Source organism: Protopterus annectens, chromosome 3.part1, assembly GCF_019279795.1.
Source record: "Protopterus annectens isolate FY-2018-M chromosome 3.part1, PAN1.0, whole genome shotgun sequence".
NCBI classification, from domain to species: domain Eukaryota; kingdom Metazoa; phylum Chordata; order Ceratodontiformes; family Protopteridae; genus Protopterus; species Protopterus annectens.
Window position 1 is genome coordinate 37,709,141 of NC_056732.1, and position 18,353 is coordinate 37,727,493.

General features: G+C 39.1%; 1 protein-coding gene across 5 annotated transcripts in view; it reads right to left on the minus strand.

The window, feature by feature from the left end:
• The window catches only part of MTCL1 (microtubule crosslinking factor 1), a gene marked incomplete in the record, with an annotated part of 739,795 nt that overhangs the window by 213,970 nt on the left and 507,472 nt on the right, over positions 1–18,353 (minus strand).

Genomic DNA, 18,353 nt, shown 5'->3' on the forward strand with positions numbered 1-18,353 from the left:
GACAGATTTAAAGTGACAACACCTTAGTTATATGCAAAAATATTAAATGGAAAACATACATAAAAGCAAATTTTTAAGTACCCTCCACTGATCTGCTTAGCATCACTAATACTGCAAATCAACTAAAAAACGAAGGTCGAATAGTTTCCTCTATAATTCTAGACACGTCAAAGGCATTTGACAGTGTCCCATCAACAGCTCCTACAAGAGCTGGCATCCCTTGACATATGAAAAAATCCCCTCTCCTGGTTCCAAAATTATCTTTCAGATCGCCAACAAGCAGGCAAGTGGCAAAACGATCCCTCTTCTCTACTTCCTGTAACAGTAGGTGTTCCACAAGGCTAAATTCTTGGTCCACTTCTTTTCTCTGTCCTCACCATTAATTTCCAAAGTGCAACACACATTGCTACCCTCATACAATATACAGATGACTCATGCTGTACCCTCCTTGCCACAGTTACAAGCGGTTACCCAAAGATCCTTCATTGCCATCACATCCGCTTTCCTACATAAATACCAGCTCATCCTGAACTCCAACAAAACCAAGATAATACTGTTTCCCACAACAATCAAAACAAATAACCTCATCCAGGACTTTAAAATCACCTCATCTAAGCACACACTAATTGAACCAATCTCAAACTAAGCTACTAGGTGTCACCACTGATAATTTAAATTTTGGCAAGCATATATCACTTGCAATTAAAAGAGCTCGCATCAAATTAGGTTTGAATTATGGCTTATCTTACCAACTCTTCCAGACAAGCAATCACCAGGACACATCTGACATCAACCCTATTCTACATCTCCCCTGTACTCACAAACCACAAGAAAACTGATTTAAGCAAGCTAGAAACATGCTACCACAAGACAGCCAGATTCACCTCTAACCTACCCCACATAACCCATCACTGCATTGCTCTAAAACTCAAATGCCTAGAACTAACCTCTTACCCTTTAAATCAGCTTACCCTAACCCACCCACCCAATAGTATACCTACCCGACAAATATCCAGCCATACACAACCTATTTCAAATCCACCTCAAGAACAGGAGCCTCAAGATCTTCTGACAAGCTACTGTTAAAAGTTACAAAATCCAACGCAGCTTCGGAGACTCTCTCTCTACTCAAATCATCTCTCAAAGTATGGAACTCTATCACTCAGAATATTCTAAACACCAGTGACCTAACAATTCAAAAACGTGCTAAAGGCCCATCTAAAAGACAACCGGTTATGCTTTTGCTCTTCACCAGGCTGAATTTACTCTTTCTCCTCCTCAGCCCCCCTCTTCCAACTTTTTTCCTTCCCTACTACTCTAATGTACACAGTTTGACAAACATTATTGTATGCTATTTGGACAAACATTTCATGTAGTATTTTTACTGCACAACATTCTATTTTTTGGTCTGTTTAATATTGTGCTGTTACTATGTAATTGTATGGAGCTTTTCTCCCCAGGCCTCTGCTGAAAACGGGCAACTAGCCCAGTCAGACTTCCCCAGTAATCAAATGCTAAATAAAAATAAATATTTTTAATAAACAGCTTATGGAAGTTTGTTCATTTAAGTTTGGCCACATACTAGCAATATAAAGTCAATTGCCAGTAAAGTTCCCTTTTCTCAAATAAAAGTGGCCATTGCAACCCTCATTTATTTTAACAACTTTCGCTAAAATGACAAACTCAAAATGATGTTCAGGATGAACCCAGAGACTGCCCATCCTCTGGAACAGACTTCCCATACATGTCAAGCAGAGCACCTCACTGGCCCTCCAAGAGAAATCTTGATGAGTGGATGGGAAATAGAAAGTTCACCCCGGGGATCACTCCAGTGGTTCTACTTGATAGAGGCACCAAGAACTAACTTTGGTCAGCACAATGCCAGGGCACTTCTATGGGCTAGGCTTGTGAAGGCTCCAGGGCCATTAGCCTAGTCCACAACTATGAACCGTGTTATAAAATCTGTCTCCTACTGGGGGATTTATACAAGGGATATTTTAAGATTTAAGACAGTTTTACAAAAAAAAGGGTTTTAAATTTGCTTTTTAGTATGTTTTCCGTTTAACGTTGTTTTTGCATGTAACTAAGGTGTTCTCACTTTTTGAAGTCAGGAGGCTTGACATCATGTAACAAGACCAGGTTACATAAGCAGTTTTCAAACATGGATGAACTTTTCTGTAGAAGTACTTACTAATAAAACAAAGCACCCATCATAAAATGTTATTGGAGTACTTTATTTTGTTTTTAAGTACATTTGGTTGATCCAGCAGCTTACAGTCAGAGCCTCTGTAGACCTTTTTTTTGTTTCATTGGGAAAGTCTTCCAATTTCCAATGGTGACTAATTTTTGCCATAACTGAACTGAAATAGGATCCATATCATAGCTTATATCGAAAATTCAGCCAAGACAAACTCATCATTCTGTTGCCTAGCAAAGCGTTCAATTAGTTCTACTGTGGAGGACATCTTAACTATGAATTCCTCAAAGGCAGTCCTGTAACAGGATATACGACATTCATACATGCTGTTAGTACCTTAATTTAACTCTGAGAAACTCCTTGGATGTAATTCAAGAATCATCAGAAGGGTTATTCACAGGCTTTACTTGAGTTCTCATGTTAAACACACAAATACTTGTACCCAGTTTCCCAAAATAAGAATGTCTATGTACCTACAGGGCAATATAAATGCAATTAAATGATTGGCTACAGTAAATTAAGGAAAATAAACAATCTTTCCTTTACCTCTAGGTTTATCTACTGCAATGATTAGATGAATTCAGGGGCAAACCTCTGCAGTTCACAGAGAAAGTCCTAAATGCAGGCAATCAGAGCATGTTTTCTTCTAAGTTCTTTAGCTGGAAAGACTTTACCATGGGAAATTAACCTCAGTCATCAATGCCCTTTGTAAACTATGTGCCTGGACAGGCCGACCACTGACATTTTTCTTTCTACACAGTGTGCATAAGCAATAATATCGGACACGGTGGGCATTGCAGGGAAATAGTGGACCACCCAAGGGTGCTGTGACACAAATATAAGAATTTAGGAGGTCAACATACATTCCTCTGTCCAGGACTATTTTACCAAAACACTGAAAATAATGACCAGGTCCTGGACCTTGCTGTCCTTCATGCATTCTCAAACGGTTTCCTTAGTATCCCTGAAAAGCTTTCTAATCATCCTAGTCTACATGCTGACCAAACAATTCCACCAACTCTTGCTAGATCCAAACTTTTTTTTTGGAAACAGTTAAATGATATGGTGGGTATTGCATCCACTAAAACATCCACTAAAACTAATAATGGGCTCTCCACAACCTTAGATTCTTCAGTGCTAGTATTTTCTCAAAACCAACTCACGGACATATTCAAGGGTCTGTCTCTAACAATACAGCCTTATCAATATGATTATCCCTCAAATCAGCCCCCACCCTTAAATGCTCGTGTATCAACCAAATTTCTACTATGGATCTGTATTCACCGGAAGTATTACATCCCACCTAGCTAAGCTACTATAAACAAATTAAATGTTCTGTGGACTGTACCACTCTTTCCTTGCAGTCGTTGCAGGTATTGCAGAGAGGCTACTTACTCAGATTTTTAAGAACAAACTTTTTAAAATTACATTAATGCTCATTATGCTAAAATACTGTTGGTTCTCCAAGACATATTAGACAAGGAAGAAATTTCTAGAGATGTTTTTGAATTTTTACAGGTCCCCCCCCCCCCTCCCTGGTTTGGTATTCCCAAAATTCACAAAATGCCTCATAGATCCCCCTATGAGGCCCATCATCAGTGCAAAAACTTACATCACCCATCTCATGGCAGTATACCTAGATCAAAAAGTAAAAGCGTTGGTTTCTTATTACCTGCACATCATGCAAGATTCATGGGACTTTTTGTGCAAGTTGAGACAAGTAAAATATAGACAAGCTATGGCATTTGTAACTATAGATATTGTCAACCTATTTAATGCAATTCGCCAAGATTCGGCATGAAAATATTTCACGATTTTATACATTAGACAGCGGCTTTCAGTGCAAATGAAATTAATGTATTAGATGCCTTGTTGGAAATGGTATTGAGAAATGATTGTTTCCATTTGGATGGGCAGTTTTTCCAACAGAAGAAAGGGGGTAGCACGATGCACCCCTCTCTTTGCAAATGTTCTATTGCAGTGGGAAAAGCGCTTTATCGTTGATCAAGAAGATGGGCCACCCAGGTAACTTCATGCCATTTTTTAGACAATATTTTTATTGCATGGGACACACGTGAAACTGAAGTGGACACATTCCTTGATTTACATTCCACTATCTCTTTCCTTAAATTTACCCATCGATACAGTAAAGACAAGATTAGTTATTTAAACGTTATGGTATACAAAGATGAAAGTAAGAAGCAGATACAACGTACTATTATTCAGAAAGGCTACCTATTCCAACAGTCTCTTACATTATAGTGGTCATCCAGCCCACCAAGAGAGGCATCTTCAAGGGACAATATATCAGATTAGCCCGTATGACTTCAGAGGATGCCAAGTTTTATGACGAAGGCAATAAATTGAGAGATATGTTTATGCCTAGAGGATATCCACCCGAATTGATCATCACCATTTATGATGACGTTTCTAATAGAAGAAGGCAGGGCAATATTAAACCTATCCTGACTTTTGAAGGGGGACAAGAGGTGCACCAAAAAGAAAAAACAGCCAAATACACATGCTCGTTTATTACTACTAATAATGATGAATAGTTATATATTCAAAATATCATCAAACAAAAGGCTCGTTTATTACTACTAATAATGATGAATAGTTATATATTCAAAATATCATCAAACAAAAGGCTCGTTTATTACTACTAATAATGATGAATAGTTATATATTCAAAATATCATCAAACAAAAGGCTCGTTTATTACTACTAATAATGATGAATAGTTATATATTCAAAATATCATCAAACAAAAGGCTCGTTTATTACTACTAATAATGACGAATAGTTATATATTCAAAATATCATCAAACAAAAGGCTCGTTTATTACTACTAATAATGACGAATAGTTATATATTCAAAATATCATCAAACAAAAGTGGGCTATTTTTAAAGCTTGTGGTGGGACTGCTAACATTATAGGTGATGAACCTACTTTCGTCACCAGGAGGGTTAGATGCATTAAGAATTTGTTGGAAGGTAAAGACACTTCATTTTGTATTTGTTAGTGAAAAAAGTAGGGGCAATTTTAAGTGTGGAGCTTGTTCACAGTGTAACTATTTACTGGAGAAGAAAGAGGTTGTGGTCAACATTTGTATAAAAACCAACTTTCATTGCACATGCAAGTCACGGGATTTAATATATTTAGCATTATGCAAATACTGCCCCAATTTTTATGTAGGAAAAATGGTCTGCACCTTTAGGGAGAGGATTTATGAACATAATTATGACATCAGGCACAAGAGTAACACTTAATTCTTTATATTGTCATTTTAAAAAGTACCCTGACCATGTTTTTTTATTTTTTGGTGTTATGATTCCTGAGAATTTTTTAGGGGGACAGTGGCGAGATCTGATAGAATGTAAAGAGTTGTATTGGCAGCTCAAATTAAATGCCACTTCATCCCCAGATTTAAATGAATCTACATCTATAGCCAGTGTTCTTAGACCTATGTCATATTATGTTTAACTTTTAGAATTGTTATTCAGACTTGTATTTTTATGGTGATTTTAAATGTGTTTTATTATTGCAGTATGACTTTTAGGAGTTTTGCATTTTTGAGGGTGTGGTTTAAGTCATGTGGCTTAATGAGGTATTTAAGCAAGGTGTGTTAGCATTTCAATTTATTCTGAAGTTTTGTTACAATCTTACGAAAGCACTAAATCTTGTGTCAATAAAGTGGACTTTTGGTTACGCTGCTGTTTGGGTGATTCTGCTCCAGTTCGTGTTACTTGCATTTATCATACAAAATGTATTCTATCAAATTCTTATTCTCTTTTTTTGTAACTTAAGACTTTATACAGGTTCAATGAAGCTGTATGAACAATTGGGTTTATTTACCCCACTCCTCCTCCTCCCTTTACATACAGAATTCCCCTTCTCACTGGATTCAGTCTAGATTCCCATATAAATGAAAATATTAGACATTACTCCTTTTTCATAATTGATCATCATCATGTACTCACTACGTTAAATGCTAACTTACCTAGTAAAACAGAATTTATCAGATACACTTTTTTCTTGTATGCTTATATTTCCAAAATATGCATACATCTTATTTCTTGAATAATTTTTCCCATTGTTTTTTTAATACATTAAGTCTTTCCAAATACTATTTCTAGTATGTCAATAGTTTTTTTATTAAACTGTATATCTCCTATAAAGCTCATGAAACCAAAGCCTTTACTTTTATTTATACATAAACCAATTGTCCATTTTTTTATTTAGCTTTTTAATTCTCAGCCATCTCTTTAATTTTAGTGATTAATACTATGTCATCTGTGTATGTAAATAGTATTGGTAATTGTGTTTCTTATATTATATCCTACCATATTTAATGTTCTATTTATTTTACTGACAATTATATTCATAACTAAAGCAAATGTGATGCTGCTCGCTGGGTATCCCTGTTTTATTCCATATCCTATTTTGATTTATTCACTTAGCCATCCGTTTACGGTTATTTTTAGGTTATTTCTTTCATACTCAGACTAACTATCCCATCACTTATATTATTAGCTCCTAATACTGTATTGTCCCATACAGCTTCATATTGTAGTTTATCAAATGTCTTGCTTAGATTTCCTACCATAAATTTTAGCTTCTACCTTTTTGTTTACAAAATCATCTATTACTTCCTTTACTGTCCATAATAATTCTTGAATTCATTTCCCTTTTTCACCAAAGATTGTTTGTTCAAGCAACTTATCGATTTTGTTAATCTTTTACTTATTATTCTCAAACATCTTATAATCGATATTAATACTATTGGTCTCTAGTTTTTAAATCATCTTTGTCTCCTTTTTTCCATATGAATTTCATAATTCCCATACACTGACTACACCTTTCCTTTACCATTCATTTAGTACCTCCACAAAAAGGTTTGGCCAGTTTTCCATATTATTGTACATATGACATGCAATACTGCCCTTTCCTTTGGCTGTATCCTTACTGATGTTTTTAATGTTTCATTTAGTTTACACTTATATTTTCAGATTCTTATTATCATCATAGTTTAACCATTTGTTTTACTTTTGTCTCCTCTTTTAGAAAATTCTGTTCTATATACTTTTTAATCACCTTACATATTCCTTCTGTTATTTGTTTCTCCTTCGCTCTTCTTTAATTCTTTTATACTCTTGTTTTTTTTTACTAATTTAAGTAGGGTGCTGGTACTTCTTTTCTTCCTTATAAACAATATCTTAGTTTATACAACAATCTTTTAATCTTTTCTTGGGTCATATACATTTCTTTTTCTTTCTCAGAAAGGATCCTTGTACTTCTTGTGATTTCCTTGAACATTTCTTGACTCAGTTGTTTGCATCTTAATTTCTCTATTCTCTTTTCATTTTGGCATTCCAAAACATATTTTTTTGTATTTTCCTTTAAAGCTTATAAAATATTCGCATGCCTATATGATCTTTCTATAATTTATTTTTTTTAATCATCTAAGCCTTTTTCATTAAGCCTTTTAACACCTTTGCCTATTTTTATGTATCCATCTTTCTTGTACACATCTATCCATATACAGTGGATATAAAAAGTTTACACACCCGTTAAAATGCCAGGTTTTTGTGACATAAAAAAATGAGAACACAATAAATCATTTCAAAACTTTTCCCACCTTTAATGTGACCTATAACCTGTACAATTCAATTGAAAAACAAATCTTTTAGGGGAAAATATATTAAAAAAAAAAGTACAATAAGCTGGTTGCATAAGTGTGCACACCCTTCAACTAATACTTTCTTGAAGCACCTTTTGATTGAATTACAGCATTCAGTCTTCTTGGGTAGGAGTCTATTAGCATGGCACATCCTGACTTGGCAATATTTGTCCACTCTTCCTTGCAAAAGCGTTCCAAATTTGTCAGATTGTGAGGGCATCTCTTGTGCACTACCTTCTTCAGATCACCCCACATATTTTCTATTGGATTTAGGTCTGGGCTTTGGCTGGGCCATTCCAAAACTTTAATTTTCTTCTGGTGAAGTCATTCTTTTATTGACTTAGATGTATGCTTGGGGTCATTGTCATGTTGAAAGGTGAAATTCCTCTTCATCTTCAGCTGTCTAGCAGACACCTGAAGGTTTTGGGCTAAAAGTAACTGGTATTTGGCTGAAGAAAAGCAACCCCAAAGCATGATACTGCCACCACCATGCTTCACCGTGGGGACGGTGTTCTTTATGTGATGCGAAGTGTTGTTTTTGCACCAAACATACCTTTTGCAATTATGGCCAAAAAGTTCAACCTTGGTCTCATCAGACCACAACACATTTTCCCACATCCTTTTGGGAGACTTGTATTGTTTTGCAAATTTTAGCCAGGCCTGGATGTTTTTCTGTGTAAGAAAAGGCTTTCGTCTTACAATCCTACCCCACAGCCCAGACATATGGAGAATACAGGACATTGTTGCCACATTTAGTAGACAACCAGTACATGCCAGAAATTCCTGCAGCTCCTTCGCTGTTGCTGTAGGTCTCTTGGCAGCCTCCCTGACCAGTTTTCATCTCATCTTTTCATCAATTTTGAAGGGACATCCAGTTCTTTGCAACGTCACGGTTGTCCCATATTTTCTCCACTTTTTGAAGACGGTCTTCACCATGTTCCCTGGTATATCCAATGCTGTGGAAATTTTTTTTGTACCCTTCTGCTGACTGATACCTTTCAACAATGAGATCCCTTTTATGCTTTGTAAGCTCTCTGCGAACCATGGCTTTTGCTGTAGCAGACAACTGAGTAAACATCAGGAAAATCGTAATAGGACAGCTGAACTTTATTTGGGGTTAATCAGTCTCTCTAACTGATGGCAGGTGTGTACCCAAGAAGACTGAATGCTGTAATTAAATCAAAAGGTGCTTCAACAAAGTATTAGTTTATGGGTATGCACACTTATGCAACCAGCTTATTGTACTTTTTTTTTTCCCCTAACAGATTTGTTTCTCAATTGAATTGTACAGGTCACACTAAAGGTGGGAAAAGTTTTGAAATGATTAATTGTGGTCTCATTTTTTTATATCAGAAAAAACTGCCATTTTAACAGGTGTGTACACTTTTTATATCCAGTGTAGCTATATCTGAAACTCCTGCCTTTTTTAATCCCTTTTTGTAATATTTTTAAACTTTCTGATACTAAGCAATAGTCTACTTCTGTTTTTATTTCTCTTCTGCAAATCCAGTGTTTATTGTCCCATATATATGACTGCGGTGGTGGTGCTGCGGTAGCATTGTCGTCTCACAGTAAGATGTCCTGTTCGATTATCAGCTAGAGCGTTTTCTGTGTGGAGACATGCATGAATGGGTGTACCTTCGTTGAAGGTTGTGCGTTAGGGTCGGCAACTCGGCACATAAAAATCTACTGCCAATCATCAGCGGACCGGAGTTCCGCTGTGGTGACCCCTAACCAGGAAAAGCCGAAAGACACAACAACATATATAACTTTCCACTTTATTTCATGTACTATTTTAAAGTTAGTGCTATTTTTCTTTCCTATTCTTAAATTACAATTAAAGTATCCTACAAATATTACATTAATGTTAGCACTTACATAATTTAGAATTTTTTTAAACTCTATCTTTCTTACATATGCACATAACACAATAAGTCTATAAACCTTCATTTTCCACCTTAAATCTAGTATATCTATTTTTCCTAATTAGACTATTGTAAAATATTAACATTTTCTTTACATAATATCCATATTTCTGATGTCTTTTGCCATATTCTAAATAACTTTTCAAGTCCACAGAATTTCAGTTTGTAATCTTCTGTCAGAATCATAGTAAATTTTAATACAATATGCATGTCCACTGAGGCACACTATTCTAAAATACCTATTCTTTTTTAATATTCTTCATACTATTCAATTTAAAGTCAAAGTTTTCAGCTTTTAACCAATGTTATTTTTATCTTACTTTTACCTTTTTTTGTTCTCTTTTATAGTTTTTTTCCTCTCTTTTACCTTTTTCCCTATGAGCATTTTCTTCCCTCTCGGTGCTTGCTAATTTATGTATTCTTCACTAATGTTGAGGACCTCCTCTTCCCTCCTCTCTTCCCCCCTGGTTTTACCTCGGTTAGAATACCTTTGCTTTTCTCCTGTTTTACTTTTTCTTTCTATATTTTTTCACATAATGAATCTTGTGTGCCTTCTTTTTCTACAGGTTCTACATTTTCCTCACAATCCACCCATGCATGTCCTGGTTTCCACATTTTTACATTTCATATCACATTTTTGCAGCATGTCTTACTTTGCCACAAATAAAACATTTTCACTTATCACATTCACCAATCAGATGGTCATCCTTTCCACAAAAGCATGTTTAGGTCGCCCTCTAAACTTAAAGCCTCTATTACTATTTACATTAATCACAATAAGGATATGCATATTATTTTCACTTTTCATTTTCAAAATAATCCCACAATCCCAACCCCCAGTCCATAAACCTCTTTCATCATATATTTTTGTTAGATCCATCACATCTTTATATATGGTCTTGAAATGTCATTTTAATTCAGCTTTTTCAACTTCCGTTCTGAATTGTATTATAACTTTTTTTCTCTACAAGATGCCTGCACTACATATTCAGCCCATGGATTACAGTTCTTTTTCAGTTCATATTTTGCAGGTACTGTCCTGTTTCCAAACTTAAGTCACAGTATGGTTCTTTGTTATTCCCTCCTTGGGTGAAACACCCAAAGGTGTAATCATAGTGTCCCAGCTCATATCTGTCCAGTCCTGTTTCTTTCTCAGTACTTATTCTTACCATATATTTCTTCATTCCCTCCTTCTCCTCATTTTTCTCTGTGCCTATGATGATTTTTTTTTTGTTTTATGTCATGGAAATTCTCCTTCCTGCATTTTCTCCATATTTTGCTCCAAGATGCTGGCAGTTCACTCTCCAGTTCACGTTGGTCAATCATATCCTTTAGATCATCATCCCACAACCCTCTGGGCTGAATGGTTGAAACAAATGCACTCCTGCTCCTTCCTCCTCAAACAGCCTCTTCTGAAATAAAGTCTCTGAATCTGGAACTGCTTTCACCAACATTAATGTCACCATTCCCCTCAGATACCAATGGCCTCTCCTTAATGTCACCATTCTCCTCAGATACCAATGGCCTCTCCTTAATGTCACCATTCCTCTCGGATACCAATGGCCTCTCCTTAATGTCACCATTTCCCTCAGATACCAATGGCCTCTCCTTAATGTCACCATTTCCCTCAGATACCAATGACCTCTCCATTTCTCCAGATTCAGTTATCGGACTTTCATGTAAAGGCTCAGGCAACTCCACACTCATTTCTTTTTCCTAATTTAAATATCACTCACTCGCACTCACCACAACTCCTCCTGTTTCTCTGGGCTGCCTATGCACCTGGAATGGAAACAGGAGATAGAGCAGGCCACCATCAGTAATGTCCCCATACACTCTGAAGAAGTAGGGGAAATTCCCTGATACCCTAGCCAAATTTCCCTTACTCAGAATGCTTCCACGAGTCCCCTTGGAGAGGGGCAATTAGCTTAGTGGGACTAACTGACAAAATTTAAGTAAAATAAAATAACCCCTTTTTCTGCAGCATTCACCTGATTGAAATTTGGTGAGATGCAATGTCAATCAATACAATACCAGGGCAGCACTGCTGAATGCTATAAACCAGAGCAAGAAAATGCCAGAAAGAAGAGTAGCGTAAAGTCTTACCACAACCATAGATGTCCTTCATTTCCATGCTGCAGTATTCTTAGTGTGGGACTTCCTGCCTCAAGTGACCCTAACGTCAGCTCCTATACAAAAGCTTAAGCCTGGCTGCTGTAGGTGCGTGGGGCATCACATGTATGGCCATAAACCAGGGACCTTAAATGGGACGTCTGCACGCAGACCTCAGAACTTGAAAGTTCAGTCATAAAGTCCTAAAGAAAGTAACAAGTGATGTCAGCCAGAAGTGTCACATGTCGTACACTGGCTAGTCTGCTCTTGGTTTAGAGTAGAGCTTCCTAGTGCCTAAGAGATAAGCCCATAGGCCAAAGAAAAACAAGGGGTTGACGAGAGGGAAAGAATACTGCAACATGGAAGAGGAGGACATCTATGGTTATGGTAAGATTTTACACAACTATTCTATGTCCTTCTATTCCTATGTTGCAGTATTCATAGTGCGGGAGAGTACTACAGCTTAAATAGAGGCAAGGGTGAAGCTAGATGTAGATGATTCCAGAAAACCCTACAGGTTTGCTCTAGCAAATCCTGCCCTGGCTCTGGAGACATGGTCCAATTTGTAGTGTTTGGTGAAGATGTGAATTGTGGACCAGGTGGCTGCTTCCAGGATGGAGGCTGTGTCCAGCCCTTTGAGGAAGGCTTTGGAAGTAGCCATACATCTCGTAGAGTGAGCTCTTAATCCCTGGGGTAAGTGCTTGCCATGGTGCGAGTAGGAGGAGGAAATTATTATCCTGATCCAACACAAAATAGTTTGAAGACTGCTTTGCCCAGAGCCCTGGGGTGGAAAGATACAAATAGTCGACTAGATTTTCTGAAGGACTTAGTTTTGTCTAGGTAGAATCTAAGTTGTCTGAGCACATCCATGGAATGGAAAATCCTCTCACTATCACTGGTTGGATAGGGAAAGAAGGTAGGCAGGTGAATGGATTGGTTTAAGGACAGTTCATTGACCACTTTAGGCATGAAAAAAGGGTTAGTGCGCAGGATCACCCTATCCTTGTGGAAGGTAGTGTTGGGGCGGGCAGGCCACGACAGCCTGCAACTCTGACACTCTTCTAGCAGAAGTAATGTCCACCAGCAGTACAGTCTACCATGTACACATTTGGAGCATAGCAGTGCTCTAGCTGGCTCAAATGAGGCCAGTGTTAGTTTTTCCAGAACAAAATTGAGCTCCCAGGGGGCTGGAATGGGTTTTCTTGGTGGTCTGATGTGCAAGACTCCTCTCAGGAAAAGTTTTACATCCAGCCTGGATAGCAAAGTGGGATATAGAGGCAGACAAGCTGAAAGGTGGACTTTCACTGAAGAGTAGGAAAGGCCAACCTTAATGAGTTCACACACATAGGCAAGGACTAGGGATGGGTCTGCCTGACTGGGGTCCCTGTTCTTATGTAGACCCCATTTGGAGAATCTCTCCCATTTTGATAAGTATGATTTCCTAGTACCTGGTTTCCTGGCCTCCCTCAGGCCTAGAAGCTTATCCTCTGAGTAGTGGTGTCTGGAAGGGATTAGACGATCAACCAGAGTGTTAGGCCTAACATCTGTTGGTGAGGGTGAATTAGAGTTCCATTTTGTTGTGACAGTAGGTCCACCTTGTGGGGTAACTTGTGGTGATTGCCCTTGGGTAATGACAGAAGTAGGGGGAATCAGTGCCGTCTTGGCCAGTAGGGAGTCACCAGCAAGATTTTTGATTTGTCCTTCCTGACTTTCAGTAGGACCTTTTGGATTAGTGGGAAGGGTGGAAAAGTGTAGAGAAACAGTCCCTTCCATGGAATGCTAAAGCCATCCACCCTCCATGGAAGTGGATAGTGATCCTTTGCACAGAATTTGTTCAATTGTCTGTTCTGCAGATCCACTTGAGGTGTGCCCCACTGGTGGACAATGTCTAGAAAGGTCTCCATGTTCAACATCCAGTCATGTTGTAGAGAGGATGTTCTGTTGAGAATATTCACTTGTTTGTTGTGCTGACAGGGGGGGTGTATGAAGCCTGCAGAGTTAAGATGTGCCTGGAGGTGAGATCCCAAATTTGTAATGTTATCCGGCATAGAAGGTATGCTCTGGTCCCTCCTTGTTTGTTGAGATACCACATTACTGTGGTGTTGTCTGTGATAATCTGAAGGGGGCCCATTGGAGGATAGGAAGGAATGCCTTCAGGGCCAGAAATGCAGTCACTTCCCTTACATTGATATGCTTCTTTTGGAGGGTAGGATTCCATGTCTCCTGTACCCTGAAACCTTTCAAGGTGGCCCCTACCCTAGGTCTGATGCATCTGTATGCATACGTTGGGCTGAGGAAGGGATTTGAAGTGGAAGTCCCAGGTTCTGAAGTATTTGTTTAATCCACCACCTTAGTTCTGTTTTGAGGCAGGGAAGAAGGGTAATCTGTTGCTCTAGGGAGTGTTGGTGTTGTGACCACACATTTTTCAGACACCATTGGCACTTCTGCATGTGCATTCTGGCTAGGGGAAGCATAGGGATGGTGGCTGCCATCAGTCCCAGGAGTTGCAAGAATTGTCTTACAGATATCTGATAAACCTGTAATAGGGTTTGGAAGTGAGTAGAGAGTGACAGGACTTCGTCTTGGGGGAGGAAAGCCCGCATCAGGTCTGTTCTGATCCTGCAGCCCAGAAAGATTTCGTCTTGCTGTGGGAGTAAGGATGACTTCTGGAGGTTGAGGGTGAAAGTCAACCTGTGAAGTTGGGCAGTGGCGAACCTCAAATGATTTTGAGGGTGCCCTCTGTTTCTGCCAGAATGAGGATGTCGTCTAGGTAGGGGTACATTTGGACACCTTTGGTTCTGCAGAAAGCTATGGCTGGGGCTAGGAATTTTGTAAATATCCTGGGTGCAGTAGGCAAAACAAAGGGCAAGGCTGTAAATTGAAAATGAGAGCAGGGCCCAGTAAAAAAATAAGATTTTCCTGTTGGAGGGTTTTATGGGAATACGGAGATAAGCCTCCTTTAGATTTAGAGGGGCCATGTAGGCCTGGGCTGGTATTAAAGTGAGAAGAGTTTGCAGAGATAGCATCCTGAATGATGGGACCTTTAGGAACCAGTTTAGGAAGGATAAATCTAGTACTGGTCTCCAAGACGCATCTTTTTTTGGGGACCAGAAAAAGTCTTGGGTAAAATCCTTTTCCTTCCTGTCCTGGGGGGACAGGTTCTATTGTTCCTAATCTCAGAAGGTCTAATAGGTATGTGAGGTATGAGGTGGAGTTGATATTTTTGGGGGAAAGGGGATGGGGCCTTGGAATGTTTTTTTCCTTCCAAGAAAGGAAATATCCATTTTGAATGACAGTCAGCACCCAGTGGTCTGATGTGATGGTTTTCCAAAAGGGGAGCTAGTGGGGAGGTGGGCTGACAAAGATGGGCAAGGCAGTCATGCATTGTTGGGTCCACTTCTATCCTGAAAGGGCTCTCTTGGACTGGGTTGGGAGGGTGGCCTAATGGTCAAGGTCTTTGCCTTACAAACACAAGGTGCAGGGTTCGAGTCTCACAAGGGATAATTGGCTAGGCTTAAAATGGCTTGCAAGGTCAAGGTAGCTTAGTATGAACCTGTGAACCTAATTGTGAGGTAACTGGTCTGGAGTAGGTTTGCCTCCTCATTCTTCTCCTATGCCTGGAAGAGGAAGGGGTTCTCCTGACAAAGGAAGTCTTTGTAGGATAACTCCTGTAGTATTTAAGAATGGGAGATGCAAGCAAATGCTTGATGTCCTAAAGCTCCTTACTTTTCTCCTGCAGTTTTTTTAAAAAGTTCTGCAGATTGTTTGCCAAACAAGAGGTTATGGTCCAATGGGGCATCTAGGAATTTAGACTTGAAATCCTGTGGAAGTGGTTGGAGGCAAAGCCAAGAATATCTGCAGAGAACTGAAGCAGAAGCTTCAGACCTATCAGAGGTATCTGTGGCATCATAACTACATCAAATGCAATATCTGACAACCTGAGAAGCTGGGGACAGTTTAGATGCTATCTCAGTTTTGGTAGGGCAGTCAGCGGTGGAAGCCAAGAGAGTGAAGGCTTGCAAAACTAGACCCAAGGCATATTTTATCATGCAATTTTGGTAACTGATGGCTCTAAGGCCAGGGTGGAGGAGTTGTACACTTTTTCCACCCTTATCCATGATTTTGCTAGCATTATCAGTGGGCAGAAGAGATGCTGAAGGAATCAGTCTAGATTGCTTTTTGGGAGACAGCAATTACTGCAGGGTTTGCCAGGGGAGGCTTTACTAAGAATTTCTAGTCATCAGGCACTTTGTAGAACCCTGTCTGGTCTTTTAGGAGCAGGTGGTTGAGACTCTAGGTTCTTGGATGCAGAGTTGAAAGCATCCAGACAGGTGGAATGGCTGACGGGGAGGGAGATTCCACTTGAAGGAGTTCAAAATACCTCTTTGGCTGTCCGTCATCTGGGTAGTGTCCCATTTGAAGTATTTTTTTCATTTTTGTAATGGTTTTCCCCAAAGGTAATATCCTCTGGTGGGGAGTACCCTTCAATGGATTCCTCATCTGGGAAATAGTATTCCAGAGGGGAGGCAATTTGTGAGGCATAATCAGAAGATGAATAATAGGGTTCCAGGTCCTCCTCTCCTTGGGCAGTAGGCAAGGGGAGAGAAGTGGCAGAAGCAGGCCTAGGACTAAGCACTGGAATAGTGGAGGGGGAAGAGGCTGTGGGCCTAAGGGCCTGCATCAAGGAGTTTGTAAATGACTGTCAGTCTGGGACTCCTTCAGGGGTTGGATTCCAATGTTTTGTTTTTTGTTTCTGTTTAGAAGGCATAGGTCTGGGAGAAGGCCTAGGTTCTGGAGCCTGGGCTTCAGGTAATGGCTCCCGGTCAGTCGTCCAACTGTATCTGGTTCCCCCCTTGACACTGGTAGGGACCGACATCTGTGCTGTCTCCGTGGACACACTGGCTGTTACTTCTGAAGCGGCTTCCTCGATGGGAGCTGAAGTAGACTATTCTATCGGACGTCCCTCAACCCCTAAATCAGAAGCTGGCGGGAAGTCCAAAGGTGGAGAGGCAATGGAAGTAGGCCTGGAAACCTTGGCCTTTTTCCATGGTGGTTCAGTCCAAAAGGCGATTTTGGATCCATCCTGAATGCAAGTTTTTGAGTCTCTGGTTCTCTAAATACAAGTTAAGGGTGTCCAGACGGCTATGAAGGGTCTTCAGAATGAAAGATTGACAAACTGGAACAAGCTTTATGGTCATGTTCCTTCCCTAGACAAAAGACTCAAAGGTTGCACGTATCTTTATGCGATATCTGATGCCTGCAACGGCATTTGCCCTTCTTAGCGGACATCGGCTAACAATAACTACAGCTAACCAAGGTCAAGCAAGAGAGACAAAAATTCCCCAATGGAGTACATAGCTTTTAAGAAGTCGTGTATAGGAGCAAAGTGATCGATGTGATGTCATCTGTGGCTGAAAAGTTCTGAGGTCTGTGCGTGCAGATGTCACATTTAAGGCCCCTGGTTTATGGCCCTATGTGTGATGTCCCACAAACCTACAGCAGCCAGGCTTAAGCTTTTGTATAGCAGCAGATGTTTGGGTCGCCTGAGGTGGGGAATCCCACACTAAGAATACTGCAACATAGGAATAGGAGGACATCAAAAGATGTTCTTTACCCTTAAACATATAATTTGAATAATTACAGAAAAATTTTTTCAGTGCAGTAACAGCACTCGCTCTGTTCTAAGGTAGAATTACTACCATGCATTCAGATCTGGCAGCACACCAGGAATTGCTTGCGCAAGTGTGTATCTGTATATATAAAAAACAAGTAATCTCCGTGGTATCCCCGAAGTCTCAAAACAACCCACTAAAGTGTAGTGGGTCTAAAAACAAAACAGTGTAAGAAACTTCTCTGTGTGGAAGATTTTCAGTCCATATATTTCTAGTTAATCACTGTATATTAATCAGATCAGACAATAGTAGTATAAGTAGCGAACGTAAATTCGTCAAGTCAAAAAGTAATAACAGAAAATATATAATTCTACAGCATTACTAAGTATTCGAAAGTAATCCAAGCAAGGCAGGCCATCTGTTTCCAGTCGAAAATCCCTTATTAAGTACACAGACAAGCGATCCAAGTAAAACAGTGTAATAATTTCCTCACAAGCTTTCTAAATATATATATACTTTTTATCAGGCATGGGAGTGGTTTATTGTGCTGTAAAACAAAGTGTTATTGGTACACATGTTAAATTCACATCCCTTCCCCCATCAGTGTGACATTCGAGCTGGTCCTGCCCTACCTAGTAGCTGTCATAATAATATATAGCCCTAATGTACTATAATGGTACATCTTATTTAACCAAATTATTAAGTAGATTATTAAGTCTGTGATTTTATACAAGGCAATATACTACATGGCTGGAAATATATCAACCTTAGTTCATTTTGCGATAAAAAATTATATATAAATATATACATATACATTTTGCATGT